The sequence below is a fragment of the Pinus tabuliformis genome, chromosome 8 (genome assembly GCF_031772625.1).
Source record: "Pinus tabuliformis cultivar Carrire ecotype Pingquan chromosome 8, CPIR1, whole genome shotgun sequence".
NCBI classification, from domain to species: Eukaryota; Viridiplantae; Streptophyta; class Pinopsida; order Pinales; family Pinaceae; genus Pinus; species Pinus tabuliformis.
This window is the reverse complement of record NC_142294.1, coordinates 25,111,421-25,134,558: the sequence shown is the minus strand read 5'-3', so window position 1 is coordinate 25,134,558 and position 23,138 is coordinate 25,111,421.

The window sequence follows — 23,138 nt, the reverse complement described above, 5'->3', positions numbered from 1 at the left end:
TATCTGACACATTATCCTACTTCAGAACCGATAGTAGATAACTTTACAAAAGCTCTAGGACGAGAAAAGTTTGAAAAGTTCATAATGTTACTTGGCATGTCAGATGTCCCTTCAAATTAAAGGGGGGAATGTTAACTAATTCTTTGGAATATTGTAACATTATTAGATTGGAATTAATAGTTTAAGCAATTTTTGTTTTTCAATTAGCAAAACCACGAGACATTTGCAACCTGCTAATTGTTCTTTGTTTATATAAATATTTGATGATTTCACTTAATAAGATGATGTTTTGATTGCGGAGTTTATTGCGCCTGTACATAAATAACAAATAAAACATTAACTGAACCCAACTTGTTTCATCCAATTTTAACAAAAAAAACTCTAAAACTTAAAATAATTAGATAACATCAATTTAAATTACCACCATGTAAAGTCTAAGTTGCAAGAAGATGCAAACTTCCTATGTATGTCATCTTTGCCATGTCAAACATTCTCGCAGAGGATCTTCCTACTCTGTATTATTAATCACACATAATGCATTTGAAGATTAATTAAAGAACAATGATGTGTTTCTTTTGAATTTTTTAATTAATATAGTGAAATATTTTAAAATTATAAATTTGAATTATGTTATAAATTTGAGTGTTTCCTAATTTTACTTCAACATATTAAAAAAAATATTTTAAATAATAAAAACTCACATTTTATTTTCAAATTTGTATTTCCAAAAATCCAAAAACATCTATTACTTAAACTACACCATTAATTATCACAAAATCAAATTAAAATATACATTAAACCAGAAATTCACCTGATCAAATACATTCACATTAGTGATAGAATTTGACAAATCAATAAAAAAGAATTTGGCAAACTAAAATAAATTACAGCTTTATAAACGTCCATTTTTCACATCCTTTTGGGTGGAATTGTGATGATTAGGAAATCTTGACAATCACAAGTCTGCACTTCAAAAAAGTGAAAGTTGCTTGGAAATGTGGTAAAGGCGGCGATTTTGTCGGAAAACGTGTGGGTACGTGTATCCCGCGTGTACGTCTCTCACCATGTTAGGGCGGCTATGGACCCGCATTATATCTTTTTTAGAATTTTGGGCAAATATTAAGTACTATGGAGTGAATTTATCATTAGCTTGCTTTTTCATTTTAGTCTATAGGACGAGAATAAAGTAATATTGGTAGATAAAAATAAATAGAACAAGGTACTTAGCCAACAATGATTGACTTAATGCCTAGTGTTTAATATTTGACATTTGTGATGAGTCTAAAACCTATCTCAAAATTCGTTTTTTTAAATCAACTCTCATGAAAGTGACTAGAAATCCCTATGCTTCTCAATGGTTCCAACATGGCATAGTACTCTTCACATTGTGAGTTGAATTTTTTAGGTTGCGATTTTATTATTTTTTGAATTAAAAAAATTGATTTAACTATGTGGAAATGGGCATTTAAATTCAAATTAAGCAAATTTAGTAACTTAAAATTAAAATTAAAATTATTTTTTTTAAGTTTTTTATTGAATTCTAAATAAATCAATAACATTTAAATAGTTAGTTTTTTTTATTCATTGTCTTTATTTTATATTGGTTTTTATAAGAAGGGCTCATTACAAGTTGGACCGCAATTTTTTAAGGCCAAGACCGAGTCATTATGAGGCGGTCTTTGAAGTAGTCTTGTTAGGTTTTCTCTCGAAAATTTTGAGGCTGATTTTCTCTGTAATATTTGAAGTGCTTAACTGTTGAGTATTGGGTTGATCTAAGGAAATGAATTTGCAACGATGAATGCAGAGAACGAAAAAAGTAAACCCTAGTCACTAGAGGACTAGGATCATAGAAGATGACTAGGGCTACAATTTGGATCTCACCCACAACTTCCATCTCAATCTCATCCTCCACACACCCTACAATCCAATAATTCTCAGTGGTGGCGAATGCAGATAGAGATAGGGTAGAAGTGTGGAAAATTCAAACGAGGGATGAGAGCATTGGAGAGAGTTGCAGTTGAGTCTTCTACTTGGATGTCAATGACGAGTAGGATGTAGCTCTGAGATGAAACTATAGATATGAGGCAATCAAACCTAAATTTATTGAGGCCAAATGAAGGCAGTGTTCTTGGATTATACTGTGTTATTTTATGTGGCCCATAAAGCAAGTTCTATTTCAATATAAATTCCTTTGTCGAAAAACCCTACCTGTTGCTTGTTGCTTGTGGAACTCAAAGCCAATATGTGTTTGTGGAGTAGAGGAGAGACAAATGAGGCATCGTTTATTGTAAAGGAGGAATAAGTCGTTTGTTTGCAAGCCCATCTATATCCATGTAGGGTCTATTTCTGTGCGAGCCTCAAAACCACATAGGTTATCTACAATGCATTTCACCATTAAGCAAAGTTTTCACTGAGATCTACAATGTAAACCCTAGACATCGTATGTGCAATGTATAGAGGAGGAGTGGCCCATGGAGCAAGTTATGCTTGGATAGATATTCCTTTTGTTTAAAAACCCTAGCTGTCACTTGTGTCCCGTGGAGCTCAAAACCTATGTGTGTCTGTGCAGAGGAGGAGAGGCAAAGGAGGCATAATTTGTTGTAAAGGAGGAGTGGGCTTCCCGTTTGTAGGCCCATATGTGTCCATGTAGGGTCTATTGATGTTCGATCCTCAAAGCCACAAATATTATCCATAGTGCTTTTCACCATGAAGTAGGCTTTGTGCTAAGGTTGTGTGTGTGGAATAGTTTGATATGCCTTTGTGCTAAAGTTATAGTAAGAGGGAAAAGTTGGAAGAGCCAAGTAAATCATAGCTAAAGATGTCCTCTCCTAAATGAGCATGTGTTAGTTTGAGCAATTTGAGTGTAGCCAAAGCCACCATCTTTCATTCCATGAAACCCTAATTGTCAAGATCTCCTAGGCATAATCACATCAAGGGTTTCAAAGAGTCACGACCCATATTGAACCCTAAGTGGTTGTTATCACATACAAAAGAGGTGTGAACAAGAGTACAATATGGATACCCTAGATAAGGTGGATTGCAGGGACAATGACTAGATCTCCCCGAAAACATTTCAATCATATGAGGAGTTCTTAGAAGTACTAGGTTGTGTTAGAGGCTATGCAGTGAATTTAAGGACTCCCAAAGTTCTAAAAGAGACAACTTCTTGTGGAGAGAATCCATTGGGGAGTTGTCATTCTGGTTATGATTTTGCTTTTATTAAGAGATTGGATTATAGCTTGATGATGACGAAAGCGTCAAGGCTCCAAAAAAGGAGATGGTAGCCCAGTAGACTGTTAATGTGAAAGACCTGTTGACGAATATTATTCCCTCCTTGAGATCCAAACCGACACATGAAAAAGAGATGTCCTAGAAAAAACCCTTGACAAAAGCACCAAATAAACAGTTTCAATAGACAAATCTCTCGGCAAAGCCAAGTGAGATTTTAGAAAAATATCATTTTAGACAAAAGCACAGAGGTAAGTGTGTAAAACAGAGGGAGGAGTAATTCATAGTGGTGTTGGGATATGATATTGACATGGAGAAGGTTTTGATGTTTTAGGAGATGTGTCTAGTCATAAAGTTTATGAGGAAGAAGGTCTCAAAACAAGGCTTAGAGAAGTGGGTGGAAGAACTTTAGGGGAAGAGCTTGGGCTATATTCCTCAAGTCTGAATTTTATTGAAGGGTTGGATTAGTGTGGTTTTTAACAGTAAATTGGATGCAGATTTTGTGAAGAACAAGGTGTGGTTCTGGGGTTCATCAAGTTGTGTGCTTAAAAGTTGGAACCCAACTTTTAACCCAAAGATAGAATTGTTTGTTGTTCAACATATTTGGACTCTTTTAACTGGTTTGCTTGAAATACTTTAGTCCAAGGATTTCATAGAAAGAGTGGGTCAAATACTAGAAAAATTCCTTTACTTTGATGAGAAGGTGTTGAAATTTACTAGAGTTATTAATATGAGCGTGGCAAAGGTGCTCACTTAAGCGGACCTTAGTAAAGGTCTGGTTACCGAAATAGAGGTAGCTTGGGGTGACTAGGATTTCAAACAAATTGTTGACTACCTAGGATTGCACTTTAGATGTCCTAGTGTCATGAGGCAGGGCATTTAAGATGCACTTTCCTATTATTTACTTCAATAGTTTCAGAAAAGCACAAGGTGAGGTCAGAGTCAAGTCATAGAGACTTTTTGGTCAATTAAGAATCAACAACGATATTACTTCGAGAGGATACTGCTTCAATGTCAGGAGGATTAGAGAAGAAAGTTTTAGCATAGGAAGTTACCCAAGATGAAGGTGATTCACACCCGAAGAATAGGGAGAAGATTGAGCAAGGACAAGGGCTACTCATTTCCTCTCACTCCTCAGATGTAGTGGAAGAGACGCTCCCAAAAGGTCAATCAATTGACTGTTCATCTATTTCAATAAATGTTTCTTGGGAAGTGAGGAAGGTACTGATCTGTCTGAAGTCGAGTCTCCCCCTTGGGGGAGATTTACCTTTCTTGGCTTTACCAGGCCTTTGAGTAGGTCTCCATTTTTTGTTAACTCCTTTCCCTATGCCAATGTTCTAGTTGACACAACAACTCATAAGTGATGTTGGAGTAGGTGGTGGGGGTAATATGATTACCATGGTGACTACATTTGACCCACTTAGGAGTTGAAGTCACACACAAACCAAGGAAAGCACCTTCTTTTTGAAAAAAGGAGGTTTTTAATTTTCTCCAGGAGTTAGAGGTTTGAAAATATTTTTCCCCACAGTCTGTTCTCATTGTCGGGATGCCATTTCTATCAATGGGTGAAAAACTTGGGGGAAATTAGTGTTCGAAGGACCTCCAAAGAAATTCCAGAACCCTCCATTAATGTTAGCTAGCTCTCTATGATTTTGTACCTCAGTGATTGACATAATTCTCAAACATATTTCCGAAGGAGCCACATGACAAGCGCTTTTTGGTAGTGCGAGAGAATTGGAATCTCAGCTGAATGATTGCCCACTAGAGGAAAATGGTTTGTCAAAATATTGATAAGATTGTGAGTCCCCCCTAAGCAAGAGGTACGAGTGAAGGAAGAGGCACTTGTCAAAGGAAACCTGACTCATTTTATCAGAGCAGATGATGGGTCTTAGAGGGAGGAACAAAAGGATGAGAAAACATGACCGTCTTGATTTATGCAATATCTTTCGGAAACTTAGAGATACTAGGCCTAGTAGCAAGGTTCCTTAGTTTTGATCCTATCACTAAACATTATAGGGGTGGGGGGTGCTCCAAACAATGAGCCCTCATGCAATTTTTACGAACATATAAATTCAACATCCTTTTGTTGCTAGAAACAATGTGTACTAGAGAAAAATTGGTTGACTTTATTTCTACATTTTTATTTAGATGGAAGTTTAGTACAATAAAATCTAGAAGTCTCTCTAGATGATTTTTAAATTGTCATGGATATTCCACTGGACAGTTCGTCACAAGAGATCTGATAATATTATATCAAAAAATCTGAGATTCTACACTATTACAGTTTTATTTAATTTCTAGATCTGTAAAATTAATTGTAATTAGTGCATGCATGTAAACGTAAATCAAGAAGAAAAGTAGAGAACGACAAAATAATCTCACACTCACATAATACACAAGATATGTTCTCTAGGAAACCCTTTTGGGAGAAAACCCAACTGGAAGGTGAGCCGCTTCACTCTCTTTCTATGTCTGGAAATATGGCTGTAGATACAATGAAGTAATGTCTGTGGCCCATGGGCTGCTACAGTGCACAGATCCTCTCTATGTGCTCTACCTCCTATCTCTCCTGGCTATCTTTGCTCAACTATGGAACAAAATGCTCTCGAAAGAATGGAATGCCTCTTCCTCCTAGTGGCCCGTTATAACACAGCCTGTTAGCCTACTAGTGGTTAATTTTGACTACATCAACTCTTAACTAGAGTTACAAAATAGACTCTTATAAAGCATTTTACATCAAAAACACGTGGCTAGCCCCTTTTCCATGAATAATGGGGGCTCATGCAGAATCCTCCTGAACTATAGGTGTGAAAATAGGAAGGTCAACTTTTGAGTGGCATAACTTTTGCATACAGACTCTGATTGATGCAATTCTTGCATCGTTGGAAAGCTTTCTGTGTGTAGAATAACATGAAAAGATGATGCACTTGGGAAAAAAGTTTTTCCCCCGAAAAACATCGTTTTATGCCTCAAAATGCCCCAGAATGACAAAAGTAAACCGTAGCCGCTAGAGGACGGGGATCATAGAAGAGGACTAGGACTACAATTTGGATCTCATTCACAACTTCCATCCCGATCTCATCCTCCACACAAAACCTACAATCCAAGAATTCTTAGTGGTGGAAAATGCAACCAAAGATAGGATAGAAGTGTGGAAAATTCAAACGACGGATGGGAGCATTGGAGAGAGTTGCAGTTGAGTCTTCTACTTAGATGTCAATGACGAGTGGGATGTAGCTTTGAGATGAATCTGAAGATATGAGGCAAGAAAACTTGAATTTCTTGAGGCAAAATGAAGGAATTTTTCTTGGATTATACTTTGTTATTTTTTCGTGAAGCAAGTTCTATCTGGATAGAATTTCCTTTGTCGAAAAACCCTACCTGTCACTTGTTTCCTCTGGAACTCAAAGCCAATATGTGTTTGTGCAACAGAGGAGAGACAAATGAGAATAATCTGTTGTAAAGGAGGAATAAACCACTAGTTTGCAAGGCCATCTATGTCCATGTAGGGTCTATTTGTGTTCGAGCCTCAAAGCCACATAGGTTATCCACAATGCATTTCACCATTAAGCAAAGTTTGCACTAAGATCCACAGTGTAAACCCTAGACATCGTATGTGCAATCTGAAAAGGAGGAGTGGCCCGTGGAGAAATTTATTTCTAGATAAATATTCCTCTTGTCTAAAAACCCCAGCTGTCACTTGTGGCCTGTGGAGCTCAAAACCTATATGTGTCTGTGCAAAGGAGGAGAGACAAAGGAGGCATAATTTGTTGTAAAGGAGGATTAAGTTGCCAGTTTGTAGGCCCATATGTGTCCATGTAGGGCCTATTCAGGTTCGAGCCGCAAAGCCACAAAGATTATCCATAGTGTTTTTTACCGTAAAGCAAAGTTTGTGCTGAGGTTGTGTGTGTGGACTAGTTTGATAGGCCTTTGTGCTAAATTTATAATAAGCATTAGGGGAATTTTGAGGTCTAAAATGGGTGTCCTAAGGACATTATAAAAGAATAGCGGAAATAATAATAAAAAATTAGATTACATCATCAAATTTTAGAGGGAAAAACAAAAAAAAAAAACTAATTTTTCAATTCTTATTTTCATGTATTTCTCATTTTTCGTGTAGTAGGATCCATCGAAAGTATGCAACATGGGTACTCCTTGGATGTGGAATTAAATTTTTCATCCAAAAAGTGCTCCTGCTCAAAATTTGAGCAAAAACTTAGGGAGATAAGTTGAAAAAACGAGTTGAAAAAATAGTTTTATTATTTTTTAATCTTTTTACTTTTTTACTCCAAAAATAGTGAATCATCCCCCATGGTTGACTTCATCATCTTGAATCCTATTGGTTCTTATAAAGTTTAATTTGGTTGTACATTTTTCTTAGGAGGCCCATTTTAAACCTCAAAATTCCCCTAATGAGAGTAGAGTTGGAAGAGCCAAGTAAATCATAGCTACATATATCCTCTCCTAAATGACCAGGTGTTGGTTTGAGAAATTGGAGTGCAGTCAGAGCCACCATCTTTCATGTCGTGAAACCCTAAGGGTCAATATACCACAAGGAGAATAAAAAATCAAGGGTTTCAAAGAGTCGTGACCCATATTGAACCCTAAGTGGTTGTTGTCACATACAAAAAAGGTGCAGACAAGAGTACAATATGGATACCATAGATAAGATGGATTACAGGGACAATGACTAGATCTCCCTAACAACATTTTGATCGGATGATGAATTATTAGAAATACTAGGTTCTGTTAGAGGCTATGAGGTGTGTTTAAGTACGCCCAAAGTTCTAAAAGAGGCAAGTGCTCGTGGAGAGATATGATCATGCTTTTATTAAGAGATGAGATTATAGTTAGGGCTCGAGAAAAGAAGATGACAAGCCGATAGTCTATTAATGTGAAAGACCTAATGACGAAGATTATTCCCTCCTTGAGACCCAAACCGACACATGCAAAAGAGATGTCTTAGAAAACAACCTTGACATAAGCACCAAATAAACAGTTCCAATAAACAAATCAACTGGCAAAGCCAAGTGAGTTTTTAGAAAAATGTCGTTTTAGATAAAAGCACAGTGGTAAGTGTGTAAAATGGAGGGAGGGGGAATTCATAGTGGTGTTGGGATATGATATTGACACGGAGCGGGTTTTTATGTTTTGTGAGATGTGTCTAGTCATAATTTTATGAGGAAGAAGGTGTCAAAACAAGGCTTGGAGAATTGGGCGAAAGAACATTGGGGGAAGAGCCTGGGCTATATTCCTCAAGTCCAAATTTTATTGAAGGGTTGGATTAGTGTTTTTTTTCAACAATAAATTGGATGCAGACTTTGTGAAGAACAAGGTCTGGTTTTGGGGCTCATCAAGTTGTGTGCTTAAAAGTTGGCACTCAACTTTTCACTCAAAGATAGAACTATTTGTTGTTCAACATTATATTTGAGCTCTTTTAAATAGTTTCCTTGAACTGCTTTGGACCATGGATTTTATAAAAAGAGTGGGGAAAATATTAGGGAAATTCCTTTACATCTATGAGAAGGTGTTGAAGTCTACTGGAGTTATTGATATGAGCATGGCGAAGGTGCTCATTTAAGTGGACCTTAGTAAAGGTCTGGGTGCCTAAATAGAGGTAGCTTGGGGTGACTGGGTTTTTAAAAAACTTGTTGACTACTTAGGAGTCCCCTTTAGATGTTCCTAGTGTCACGAGGTAGGGAATTTAACATGCACTTTCATGTTATTTACTTCAATAGTTTCAGAAAAGCACAAGGTTTGGTTAGAGTTGAGTCATAGAGAATTTTTGGTCAATTAAAAATCAACAACGATATTACTTCGAGAGGACACTGCTTCAACATCATGAGGAATAGAGAAGAAAGTTTTAGCATAGGAAGTTACCCAAGATGAAGGTGGTTCACACCCAAAGAATAGGGAGAAGATTGAGCAAGGACAAGGGCTACTCATTTCCTTTGACTCTTCAGATACAGTGGTAGAGATTCTTCGAAAGGTCAATCAATCAAATGTTCATCTGTTTCACTCAATGTTTCTTGGGAAGGGAGGGAGGTATTTATTTGTATTAAGTCGAGTCTCCCCCTAGGGGGAAATTTACATTTCCTAGCTTTACCAGGCCCTTCAGTAGGTCTCCATTTTTTGTTAACCCCTCTCCCTATGCTAATGTTGCAGTCAACTCAACAACTCATAACTAATGCTAGAGTAGATGGTGGGGGTGGTATGACTACTGTTATAGGCCATTTTGTCACATCTGGTCAATAGGCCTACAAAATGGATCAATCAACATCCATTAACACCTTGTCATCATCTTTACACAAATCCCTAAGCATGACTCTCCCAAATCCTTGAATTTTTTTACCTTGATTGCTTCATTCTAGTGCTTTTAAGTCGCAACGCACTTTGGCCCTTTAGGGACCTATGTTCAACAATGGTTGATCAATTCTGCACTTGCTTTGATCAAAGAAGGTCTTCCCTTGCTGGGGTTGCATTGATTCTAGAAATTTGGGAAATATATAAAGAATTCGAAAGCTTTCACGAGTTGTTACAACCATTTACCTTGGATAAGAACTTTGTGATCCAGGTGGATATTGGTGGCCACCCGCCTATTCCACTTAGACCCCCAACACTGTCTCTTTCAATTTTTCGGTTTCCTTAAGTGTAGCACAATTTACTATTTTTGGCAGTTTTTCGGGTCTTGAACTTCCGCAGCGGTTTTGAGGCCCTAAACGACGGTTTTAGGGAAAATGGAGAGACTAAAAATGTCTCGAAGTAGCTTGCTAGGTTTTTTCAGCCTTCTCTTCGAGATCTTCAGAATGAGGTATTTTGAAAGCCAAACGAAGATCGTATACCAAAGTTACGACCCCAGGAATTTGATGTACCAATTTACCCAAACAGGTCCCACAGATTTGGCGCTTCATCTCCTAGGGTTAATTTTTTGGATGTCTAGGGTTTTCCATTGTTTCTCAGTAATAAATAGGCCTTCGAGCCTCATTGTAACATAGTTCAGAGGCATGTAGCCGCCACATCTCTTCTCAAAGATAAGCTACCATCGCCCGAGCTAGTCTCATTTCCATTCTATTTGTAAGCATACTTCAATATTTTTCTATTAATGAAAGGAAGTGTTATTTTTGCTGCATCTCTGTATTTATTGTTATATCTATAATTTGTTGTGTTCCCGTTTAAATTCAGATCACTTTGAATCCTATCTCATTCTACCTTGGAGGTTTCACCTCTTATCCCTTGAGCTCATCCTCCCATCAAGAGTGGATCTCAAGCCTAGATTGGTAAATGGATAAGAATCCCTAAAATACCATCATATCTATATATTTACTACCAGCCACAAGCTAGAAGTTGGATTCGCACCCGAAGAATAGGGAGAAGATTGAGCAAGGACAAGGGCTACTCATTTCCTTTGACTCCTCAGATGCAGTGGAAGAGATGCTCCCGAAAGGTCAATCAATCAAATGTTCATCTATTTCAATCAACGTTTCTTGAGAAGGAAGGGAGGTATTGATTTGTATTAAGTCGAGTCTCCCCCTTGGGGGATATTTACCTTTCCTATCTTTACCAAGCCTTTCAGTAGGTCTCCATTTTTTGTTAACCCCTCTCCCTATGCCAATGTTGCAATCGATTCAACAACTCATAAGTGATGCTGGAGTAGATGGTGGGAGTGGTATGACTACTGTTATAGGCCATTTTGTCACATCTGATCAATAGGTCGACAAATTGGATCAATCAACAGCCATGAACACCTTGTCATCATCTCTACATAAATCCCTAAGCATGACTCTCCCAAATCCTTGAGTTTTTGACCTTGATTTCTTCATTCTAGTGCGTTTAAGTCCTAAGGCACTCTGGCCCTCTAGGAACCCGCGTTCAAAAATGGTTGATCAGTTCTGCACCTGCTTTGATCAGAGCAGGTCTTCCCTTGTTGGGGTTGCGTTGATTCTATAAATTTGGGAAAAATAAAAAGAATCCTGAAGCTTACTCTTCCAAAATCTTGCACGAATTGTTACAACCATTTACCTTAGATAAGAACTTTGAATCCTATCTCATTCTGCCTTGGAGATTTCACCTCTTATCCCTTGAGCTCATCCTCCCATCAAGAGTGGAGCTCAATCCATCCTAGATTGGTAAATGGATAAGAATTCCTAAACAACCATCCTCTCCTATATATGTACTGTCAGCCACAAGCTAGAATTTGGATTCACACCTGAAGAATAGGGAGAAGATTGAGAAAGGAGAAGGGCTACTCATTTCCTTTGACTCCTTAGATGCAGTGGAAGAGATTCTCCTGAAAGGTCAATCAATCAAATGCTCATATGTTTCAAGCAATGTTTCTTGGGAAGGGAGGGAGGTATTGATTTGTATTAATTCGAGTCCCCCCCTTGGGGGGGAATTTACCTTTCCTAGCTTTACCAGACCTTTTAGTAGGTCTCCATTTTTTGTTAACCCCTCTCCCTATGCCAATGTTGCAGTCGACTCAACAACTCATAAGTGATGCTGAAGTAGATGGTGGGGGTGGTATGACTACTTTTATAGGCCATTTTATCACATCTGGTCAATAGGCCTACAAACTGGATTAATCAACATCCATAAACATCTTGTCATCATCTCTACACAAATCCCTAAGCATGAATCTCCCAAATCCTTGAGTTTTTTTATCTTGATTTCTTCATTCTAGTGATTTTAAGTCCCAACGTACTCTGACCCTTTAGGGACCTGCGTTCAACAATGGTTGATCAGTTCTACACCTGCTCTGATCAGAGCAGGTCTTCCCTTGCTGGGGTTGTGTTGATTTTAGAAATTTGGGAAAAATAAAAAGAAACCAGAAGCTTCCTCTTCCAGAAGATTCAACGAGTTGTCACAACCATTGACCTTGGATAATAACTTTGAATCCTATCTCATCCTACCTTGGATATTTCACCTCTTATACCTTGAGCTCATCCTCCCATCAAGAGTGGATCTCAAGCCTAGATTGGTAAATGGATAAGAATTCATAAACTACCATCCTCTCCTATATATTTACTACCAGCCATTAGCTATAAGTTGGATTTTGGAGACTAATCATACCCTTATGTTGTTTCTTTGATCATAAGAATTATCATTTCCATGCATTAGGGGGACTTTGAGGTGTATTTTGTGGCAAGGAAGGACAAGTCAACTTGGAGGGACTTCTATAAGATCAAATTCCACTTTTGGTTGTAAACCCTCTCCCTTTCATATTAATACAAAGAGTATATTGTTTTCCTACAAGTGTTATGTTATGTTTATATACATGTGTTTCAATGTTATGCTGATCCATTGAATAGGATTATTGGATAATGCTACATAGATGTCATAGATCTTTGGCTTGTGTTGTTTGTTTCTGCAAGTTATAATTATAGCGATCAGAGCTACAATTGGAGCTGACAAGCCAAGATGAGAGAAGATCTTACGACGGATCACAAGTAAGCATATTTCCATTATCCAATTCTTCTAAGGAAAATTTTATAGTCTTTGATGTATGTTGTTCTAGACCAAGCCACTAGGTCTAGGGAAAATACTTCTGTCTGCAGTCGTAGATTCCGTATAACAAATTGGTGACCATACTGGGGATCAATTCATTCCCTTAGTGGTTTCCTTCACTTTTTCCCTTGTTACACCTCTTGAACAGACCTCCAGTGTCTCACTTAGCTTGAATTGACCCTAGGAAGACCTTTCATTGAGTTGCATTTGATTTTTTGTGTCGGAAAATCCCTTTTCCCTGATCAGCGCACCCCTTGGTCTATTGAAAGAGCGTTGTAGAGCACCCTGACCTTCTTTGTACCTGCATTGCAGAGAATTGGTAACTTCTTTGCACCTGCATTAACCCCTATTTCATGCAAAAAATTTCCTTTTGATGCTTTGCTCTCTGATTGAATTGATTCCAGTTGGTCCTCCTTGTGTCCCTGAGTGTGTTTATCCCTCTCAGAAGCCTTCATCTTGTTTTCTTTTGGTTTTGAGTTCCTTTGATAAGAATTTGTTTAGGTTTTAATTTCTTCTTGTCATTAGGTCATTAGCAAACTGATTGCTTGAAGGAATTGGTGTTTCAGTCATCGTTCTAAAAAGTGTTTTTTATTAGTGATTAGGCGAATATCTTAGTTTTCATTTGAAAATTAAGTGGAATTGAAAAGAAAAATCTTATGCATTATGCATTGCATCTAGGGTTTTGTGAGTGAAAATTGTAATTAGAAATAGTTGCATTAGGGGAATTTCTTAACAATATTGTTTGTTGCATCTTGTATGTTGCATATTATTTGTTCTCTTCCCTCCCATATATAGATTTTCATTGAAATGAAAAGTTTCATTTTATCATGCTAGTTTGAATTTTAGGATATTCAGGTGAAATTTGTGGTGAGCCTTGAAAACTGAAACTTAAATCAAGATAAAATTTAAAATTTACTGAATCAACCTAAGGAGCATTTGTAACATTAACGCAAACATCTAGAGGTCTAGGCTAGAGACATGTTCCGATTTCTATAAACATAGGAGTTGTCATTTTTGCCAGCATTTCATTCCAGGGGTGATATCCCATTCAACATACATAAGTGCATCAGACCATTATCCACATACCTCCAGGTATATTGGATGGCACTCCACGAATGAAAAGTATATGGGAACACTCTTATTGTACAGTTACACATTAGACAACACTAACACAGACTGCACTTCCACGTATCGTCGAGTATATTTTGGAAGTCCACCATAGCTTGATATATTAACCATAGGTAACCGAGTCAGCCTCCTTGTACATTGTGATACATTGTGTTATACTCCTATACCAATAGGTGTCATATTTCATGATTGACTTGATGAGCTCTGTAATATGTTCATTCCTTTCCTTGCTGCAAGGGTTTCCATATTATCAAAAAATAAAAAAATGTAAAAAATGTAAAGAGGGTATGCCCTAAAATAAAAATCAAAGGGTAAAAAGAATAAAATGGTCAAAAAGAAAAAAAAGTGAAAGAAATGAACCCCAAACAAAGAAAGACCAGGAAAGTGTGCAAGTCCAAAATGCCACTACTTTTTTCATTTTCTGTAAATAAGCATTGTGTGCAGCTTGTTAATTTATGCCACAATTGATGAATGGCCAAATAGCTTAATCTTGGCTAGTTCATATTTGAATTTTCTGTTTTAGAGATAGAGAATAAAATCTGACCAAACTGTTTAATCTTGGCAGATAAGTAGATAGGTAGAGTAAATAAAAAGGAGCTCAACAGTTAAATCTGAACCCTTGGATGTAATAAGAGTAGACTTAGGTAGGCTTACCATGCAAAGAAAAGAAAAGTTGATGAGGGTTTGCTAGTCTAAGTGCACCCAAAGAAAGAAGGAAAAATGATAGGACTAGAGTAGATGGGGTAGGTAGATGGTGTTGCAGAATTATACCTATGATGGATAATGTTTCAAAAATGTGTTAACTTTCACTTCTATCACAAGTGCATGGCGGACATTATACTTGATGCAGTTCAAGTGAGGCAAGGTTGAATAACTAACTTCCCTTCATGCTTTTCCCTGATCATTTATTAATTCCCCCCCTAAAATATTAAGATCTGTTCTTAATATCGCTCGTAAACCACTCATTCCATTTCATAACATTTGCCTAAGTAAAAACCCTATTTTACTTAGGAAAATGGCCAATACATCATATAAACCCCTTTTCCACTTCAAAGCCTAAGCTTTAATGTAACTTGCGAACATTGGCTTAGCGCTTATTTTCATTTTATTTCATATTAACGATTAATATTTATTATGTAAATCCCGTATAAATGTTACCCTTCCCGTAATATGTAAATATAATAAAAAACCCCGATATAATATATATCCCACCCCCGGTTAATTATAACCATAACACTGTTCTAAACCAAGGATTGATGAATTTGTTTGAAATTCATTAAAAACCCTTCCCCGCACGCCATAAGGGATTAATTAACCTCTGGTTGATTAATAACCAAACCACCTTGACCAATAAAAATAGCCGCGATCCAATTAAAAACACAGCTTATTATAAACCGGGCCCACTGCTTAACTCCCCGCCAAGATCACTTCTCGTCCACCATTCAATCAAACCGTCCGCCATCTAACGGTCGACGATCAATATCGCGACCCCCTTTCGACTACTCTTTAACTTGCGGGGGTTCGACTATTTTTCACTCGTACTTTGCCACATGTCGCCCATCCGGGGTGCTCGGTCCCTTTTGGCCCGAAATCACTTGGCCCCAAAAGCGGTGCGGGGCAAAACCGCTTACCACCCCCCTCGCTGACGTCATCTGATGACATCACCTGTCCTTTGCTGACTTCACCTGCCACATCATCTGCCCCTGTACTCCCGCTGACGTCACCCACCACGTCATTCGCCCAATCAAATAAAAAATTCCCGCCAAAAACTTCATTTTGTCAAATAAAAAGGATAAAATATCATTTTTGCTATATTTCTTTGCAAACTGGGCTCCGGGTATAACAACGACTGAGGTCGCATTTTCAGTTTTCTGACCAGAAAGGCTACATCGATGAGCTCACAGACTCAACTGACTTGCCATTTCACAGTTTCCTCCTCTTTTGACACACGTACCTTTAAAAACTTTCTCAATAAATGGCTGTCAGTGCATCAACTGCCAGGACTTCTCAGCAACCTCTGCAGGAAGTTAGCATACCAGCCACAGAAAGGTCTAAAGGAAAGGAATTGGAAGGCATAGAACAACCTCCAGTGTCCCAACAACAGGTGTTTATCCATAGCTGCACTCTTACCCTTGGAAAAAGGGAAATTTTGGGCTAAATATTGTTGGAAATAATACTAAGAGGGGGGGTGAATCAGTATTATCAAACTCTTTTAAACTTATGCAAATATTTGCAGTTCTGACTAATGAAACTTGTGTATACCTTCCAGAGTTATAATTTAATATATTCTTCAGATGTGGATCATTAATTTGAGTGTCAGAACCATATAACAGTAAACAGGAACAGGAAAAACACCAAAGAACACAAGATATAAGGTGGAAACCCAATGTGGGTGAAAACCACCTGCTGCAATATGTCTCTATCTTCTTTCAATTAGAGAATTCTTTTTACAATGCTTCTGTACTGGTGCAGTCTTATACCAGCACACAGAATTCAACCTGCAGAAGGCTACAACCTTCTCTTTTCTCTCAAGGACCACGTTTCATGAATTTTCAGACTGGATCCATGAATATCAATCAAACTTCAAATAGATCTGCAATTAATCAACTTCCTTGTGCAACTACGGAATCAATAACTTCTCAGAACATAGTACCAGTAACCAGACACTAATTCAAAACCCAGAACACAGCAGTAACAGAAAGAAGCAGTTAAAACAGATTTCAAGAAAAGTCCGCAACTTCACCAATAGAAACTTGCGCACATCCGCGACTTCTCTGAGTCTAATCTGCGGGTCTCCGCGCCCACACTGTGTCAGTCCTGCGAACTTCGCACTTGCGGTGTGCAAAACCTGCGAACCTCCGCACCTGCGGTGTGCAAAACCTGTGAACCTCCGCACCTTTTCCTTGATAGACTTGTGGATCTCCGCACTTTCTCCTTCACTGGCCTGCGGATCTCCGCACCTGCACTGTGTCACACCTGCGATCCTGTGGTTATAGAGTTTTTCAGACTTCAAGTATACCCCAGACTATCAGATTTACAGATCTAATCATGCGCCAAGGAGATCTCGACCCATCAGTAGATCCGCCTTATAAAGCTCAGGTTTCTCCTTGATTCAGATCCAGCTATCACTCACCAACCAATCACCAGAATTTCAGATCTTGCTCTCCTTAAGATATTCAACACATGAGTGCTCAGCCAAATGATCTCCTTTCCTTTTTATAGACAAGCCCTTACTCAAACCATGGACCAAAACCATAGAAAGCCAATACAAGGGACCCAAAACCGGGGTTCAATACTTTAGAAACAAAAACCATGGACCAAAACCATAGGATCAAAAACGTCGGACTAAATACCATGGATCAATCATAAAATTTCCCACGTGTGCGCGCTTCTCTGCATGAAAGTGTGTGAATTTGACGTCCGCACTTTTTGTTCGGAGAACCTGCGGGTATGTCCGCACCTCTTGTTCGGAGCACCTGTGGGTCCGCGACTTTTGTTCGGCGCACCTGCGGGTATCTCATTTTCTATCATTTTGAGAGCCTGAACTGTGATTTGCCACTTGAGTGAGTTGCCATCAAGGACAACACTTATGCCATAGCGCCACACCTGTGTCATAATGCCAACAATCTCCCCCTTTGGACTTGATGGCAACCCCAAGATCCTCAAAGTCATTCTCCCCCTTTGTCATCAAGGGCAAAGGGTTATGCTCCCCCTGAGAACATGCTGAAAACTCTGTTCTGTTGTGCTGATCATGCTCCCCCTGACTGTAGGCCAGATTAAAAAAAAATGTTCTTCAAGAAGAACCATAATCCATCATGAATGACCTTCCTATCACCAAAAGACTCTATACATACATTCATCACCCAACCAAGTGAGGATCATCTAGAAATTTACATATAACAACCAAGAACATTATATCATTCATCCCAGGCATAGTGGGGAAACCAAAATAGGCCGTTACATGACCTTGACAAAAGAAATATAAGACATAGAGACAAAACATTATTCAGATCAGCATCCATGTTCTTCTTCTGTACTTGCTCCTCCAAGATCTTCTACCATAATGCCAACAATGCATATTTAGAAGAATATATGCTCCCCCTGAACCTGTGCCAACTGGACTCTGACCAATCCATGTATGCGTATACCTCATATGAAATTCGCGTACAACAGACAAGATTTAATAGCAAGATGATGCATCAACTACTCCCAGCTTTTGTCTGAGGTATTCAAATGTTTCCCTAGGCAGTGGTTTGGTGAGTATATCAACAACTTGTTCCTTAGAGGGAACGTACTCCAACTTAACCTTTTGTTCAAGCACTTGTTCCCAAAGAAAATGATATTTGATAGGTATATGCTTGGTCTTTGAATGCATGATTGGGTTCTTTGAAATGCTAATTGCACTTGTATTATCACATAGGATGGAGATAGGTGGAGTACAAGTGATTTGAAAATCCTACAAAGTTTGCATCATCTAAAGAAGTTGTGTGCAACAAGATGCAACAGCCACATACTCTGATTCAACTGTAGATAATGCTATTGAACTCTGTTTCTTGCTGAACCAAGATACTAATCTGGAACCCATAAAGAATGCACCACCACTAGTGTTTTTTCTGTCATCCACGCTTCCGGCCCAATCTGCATCTGTATAAGCATGAAGTGTGAGATCTGTATCTCTAGGATACCATAAGCCACAGTTTTGAGTTCCTTGAAGATACTTGAAAATTCTCTTTACTGCTTGAAGATGAGTTTCCTTTGGATTTGCCTGAAATCTTCCAACCATTCCTACTGCATGCATGATGTCTAGTCGGGTACCTGTTAAATAGAGCAAACTTCCAATCATGGATCTATAAGTTGGTTGATGCACTGCTGCTGAATCATCATTTGCACTAAGGTTGCATCCTGTAACCATAGGGGTACAAACTAGTTTCGTATCTTCCATGCCATACTTCTTCAAGATCTTCTTGAGGTACTTGGTTTGAGATAAAAAGATACCGCCTTCATTTTGTTGGATTTGTAAACCAAGAAAATATGTCAGCTCTCCAAGCAAGGACATTTTGAATTCTTTCTGCATCACCAAGGCAAAGTTTTGACTCATAGCCTTTTCATTGCTGCCAAAGATAATATCATCTACATACACAACAAGTATTAGCAATTTGTCATTTTCAATTTTTATATAAAGATTGCTATCTGTTGATCCTTTTGAAAAACCTTGTTGATGAAGGTATTTGTCCAAATGATAGTACCAAGCCCTTGGAGCTTGTTTAAGACCATAGAGAGCCTTTTTTAGTCTGCATACAAGATTTGGATCATTCCCAAGGATGAATCCATCTAGTTGCTCAATGTACACTTCTTCTTCTAAGTCTCCATTCAGAAAGGCTGATTCCACGTCCATTTGAAATACTTTGAACTCCTGAAAGCTAGAGAGAGCAAGGAACATTCTGATGGCCTCAAGTCTAGCAACGGGAGAAAAAGTTTCTTTAAATTCGATTCCTTCTTGTTGAGAATATCCTTTACAAACAAGTCTGGTTTTGTTTTGGATAACTTCCCCATTTTCATTCAACTTGTTTTTGAATATCCATTTTGTCCCTATGACATTCTTGTCTTTTGGTCTAGGAACCAACTCCCAAGTGTTGTTCTTTTCAATCTGCCCAAGTTCTTCATCCATTGCCTTGACCCAGCATTCATCCTTACATGCCTCTCTTACATTTTGTGGTTCAGTGGAGGAGAGTAATGCCAAATAGCTTGAAGCTTCTGCAATTGTTCTTCTTGTTTGTATACCTGCCTCTTTCTGCCCCAGAATTTGAGTTTCTGGATGATTCTTTTGAACGTATCTGGATGGAGTCTTCTCTTCTATCCTTGTCTGTTCTTCTGGTGCCTCTTGAGCTTCTTCTTCATCATAAGTCTGATTGGATGTTGAAGGATAGTGCTCATCATCTTCAAAATCTTCGGACTTTACTTGCCTAGGAATGTTTCCTTCTTCATCCACCACTACATCAATGCTGTCAACAATTCTTCCAAGTCTTTTATTGTAACACTTGTATGCTTTGCTGTGGGGAGAATATCTAAGGAGAATGCCTTCATCTGCTCTAGGTTCAAACTTGCCAAGATTTTCATCAGTATTTTTAATATAGTCTTTGCTTCCAAAAATTTTGAAATGTTTTACTGTAGGAGTCTTACCATACTAGAGCTCATGAGGAGTTTGAGTGTTGTTCATCGGGACATTTTTCTTGTTGAGAATAACAACTGCAGCAAATGCCGCTTCACCCCAGAAAGTTGTGGGAGTTCCAGATTCATCCATCATAGCACGAGCCATTTGTTGAACTATTCTGTTCATCCTTTCCACTACTCCATTTTGCTGAGGAGTCCTTGCAGTAGAGAATTCCCTTCTTATTCCATGTTCTTCACAAAAATCGAAAAATTCATTTGAGGTAAACTCCCCACCTTTGTCAGACCTGAGGCATTTAATTTTGTGATCTGATTCGTTTTCAACCAAGGCTTTGAAAGATTTGAATTTTTCGAAGGCTTCGTCTTTGTGCTTCATAAGTCCTATCCAACACATCTTGGAAAAGTCATCAATGAATAATATAAAGTATTCTTCTCCTCGAGGTGACCTTTTCCTAGATGGACCACATACATCAGTATGGACTAGTTCAAGCGGCCTGCTAGCTGATCCTTCCTTCTCAGGGAAGTTAGTTCTGGTTTGCTTACCAAACTGACATGATTTGCATATTGTATTGTCTGGAATTTTGATGTCTGGAAGACCACGAACTGCCTGGTATTTGCATGCTTTCCTTATCTGTGAGAAGCTTAGATGCCCCAATCTTCTGTGCCATAGCCAGTGTTCATCATTCTTGCTTAGATAGCATTGATGTTTTCCTTCTTTGAATATGTATAAATTATTTGGAGTTCTTATGCCTTTGATCACTGTTTTTCCTATATCAAGATCACGAACACTACATCCATTTGATCGAAATATTACCTCAGTTCCTTGATTGCACATCTGACTGACACTCAATAGATTATGCTTTAAGCCATCACCATGCATGACATTTCCAGCTTTGACCTTTTCTTTTAACTGAACAGAACCTTTACCTTTTATGAGAGCAGGGGTGTCATTTCCAAAAGAGACCTTCTTCTCCTTCTCTAAGGCACTATATGACTAAAGTTTTTCTTTATCACCCATCATATGTTTCAAACATCCACTGTCGATGTACCATTGATTTTCTTGCCCTTCCGCATATAAAGCTATACCACATCTCTCTAGTTGTGGTTCCTTCATTCCCCATGTTTTGGCACTTGAGGCTTGCTCCTTCTGAGTTGTTTGCCGAAACCTGCTCCTGCATTCAGAATCTTCATGACCGAAATTGTTACAAATAGAACATTCTATTTCATTTTCAAGAGCAGAAAATTTATTGTAGGTTCTTTTCATGATCCTAGTCATACTCCTCTGTTTTTGATCTTCTCTAGTCATGATTGTCTTATAGGCAACAAATTGAGCTGCTTTGTGACCAAAGTTATGACAAGAGAAACATTGGCCATTGAAGAAACTCCTGTGATTATCAAATCTACTAGCCAAATGATTGTAGTTTCTATTGACATCCATTCTTGAGGCAAATTGAGAAGGTTTTACCTGAGGCTGGTTGTAGCTTCTGTTTGTCCTTAAAGTAGATTGCCCCCGATTTACCTGGTAGTCTTTGTTCATTCTTGAGGTAAATTGTCCCTGATTTACCTGGTGATTTCCATTGGGTCTTTGTTCACTTCTCCTTGCTGCATCAAGATAACTTTTGGAGGTAGATGGTTTCTGTGCTTGGGTTGTTTCTTCATTATATCCCAGACCTGTCTTGATTAGTGGAGAACGCTGCACTTTGATAATCTCATCTAACGTTTCAGATCCTTTAACAAATCTAAGATTAAGAGCTTTAGTTTTCTCAATCTCTTTTCTAAGTCCCACAATTTCACATTCTAACTTTTCATGATGTTTTTCCCTTTCAGCCAGTTGACATTGCAGAGTATCAATAATCATATTTTTCTCTTCTAAACAAATTTTGAGTTTAGAAATATCTTCATAAAGACCTTCTTCATCTATAGCATCCATGAAATCATCATCTTCAAAAGCCATTAAAAGTCTATAATTATTACCTTGTTCATCTTCATCACTATTTGAAAGTCCATCACTGTCTTCATGAGTGTAATAGATTTTCTTATTTACATTCTGTTTCTTGTTCCATCTAACAGGTTCCTTACCTTTGTCAAGCTTATCTTTATGAGGACACTTGGCAGCATAGTGACCGACTCTTCCACAAGCAAAGCATTTGAAAGGCAACTTACCTCTGAATCTTCCAGCACCTCGTTGAAGGTTCTTAACAAAATTTGATTCTTCCTCTTCTTCTGACATATGTCCTGACTCATAGTAATCTCCTTTGCCTAAAGCCTTGAATGCAGCTTCTCTCCTGTCTGATGGTCCTCCTTTCCTCATTTCGTAAGCAGTTAGAATTCCATGTAGCTGTGACATGGTAAGGTTTTGTAGATTCTGTTTTTCTTCTATTGCAGAAACTTTTGATTCAAACTTAGAGGACAAAGATCTTAGAACCTTTTCAACCACAACAACCTCTTTTATTTCTTCACCCAAGTTTTTCATACAATTAACAATCTCATCTATACGTAGGAAATAGTTAGCCACACTTTCATCATTGTACATTTTGAGATTTTCATACTAAATTCTGAGGGTTTGAAGTTTTTCTCGTTTTACCTATTCATCTCCTTCATAGCTCAGAACGATCTTATCCCATATTTCTTTTGCGGATTTGTACTGCATAACCTTGATGAATTCTAATTGAGATAGACATCCTAATAGAGTATTGACAACCTTTGCATTTGTTTCGTATTGCTTCTTATCAGCTGGATCTGTAGGAGTTGCTGAAGGAAAAGTGTACCCTGTATCTATGATATCCCAGACTTTGTACCAAGAGATTGAAGATAGGCTGTGACTCTTACCTTCCAATAGACGAAGTTGGTCCCATCAAAAATTGGTGGCTTTATTGATGCTTCTCTCTCGTTGTTGCTCATGATGATAGATCTTCCTTCAAGCGATCAAGCTTCTTCTAAAGGACCTGCTCTGAAACCAATTGTTGGAAATAATACTGAGAGGGGGGGTGAATCAGTATTATCAAACTCTTTTCAACTTATACAAATATTTGCAGTTCTGACTAATGAAACTTGTGTATACCTTCCAGAGTTATAATTTAATATATTCTTCAGATGTGGATCATTAATCTGAG